The sequence below is a fragment of the Brassica oleracea genome, chromosome C4 (assembly GCF_000695525.1).
Source record: "Brassica oleracea var. oleracea cultivar TO1000 chromosome C4, BOL, whole genome shotgun sequence".
Classification (NCBI taxonomy): Eukaryota; Viridiplantae; Streptophyta; class Magnoliopsida; order Brassicales; family Brassicaceae; genus Brassica; species Brassica oleracea.
In genome coordinates, this window is record NC_027751.1 from 12,086,196 (window position 1) to 12,086,930 (window position 735).

Below are 735 nucleotides of genomic sequence, written 5' to 3' on the forward strand. Positions count from 1 at the left end.
GGTCGCTACGTAGCGACCAAGCTTTGGCTCGAGCTCGGTCACTACGTAACGACCGAGCCTTGGCTTGAGCTTGGTCGCTACGTAGCGACCAAGCGGGACGATCCCTCGGTCACTACGTAGAAACCGAGCTTTGGCTCGAGCTCGGTCGCTACGTAGCGACCGAGCGGGACGAGCGCTCGGTCACTACGTAGCGACCGAACTTGGCCGAGCTCGGTCGCTACGTAGCGACCGAGCGGGACGAGCGCTCGGTCGCTACGTAGCGACCGAGCTTGGCCGAGCTCGGTCCCTATGTAGCGACCAAGCGGGACGAACGCTCGGTCGCTACATAGCGATCGAGCTTTGGCTCGAGCTCGGTCGCTACGTAGCGATCGAGCTTTGGCTTGAGCTCGGTTGCTATGTAGCGACTGAGCGGGACGAGCGCTCGGTCGCTACGTAGCGACCGAGCTTTGGCTCGAGCTCGGTCGCTACGTAGCGACCGAGCTTGGCTGAGCTCGATTGCTACGTAGCGACCGAGCGAGACGGACGCTCGGTCGCTACGTAGCAACCGAGCTTGGCTCGGGCTCGGTTGCTACGTAGCGACCAAGCGAGACGAACGCTCGGTCGCTACGTAGCGACCGAGCTTTGGTTCGAGCTATCGGCCCGGACTTGGTTGCTACGTAGCGACCGGACGGCGTGTATGCGCAGTAATTACGCAACGACCGAGCCTGGGTTGTTTGGTTTGAATCTTTAAGGATA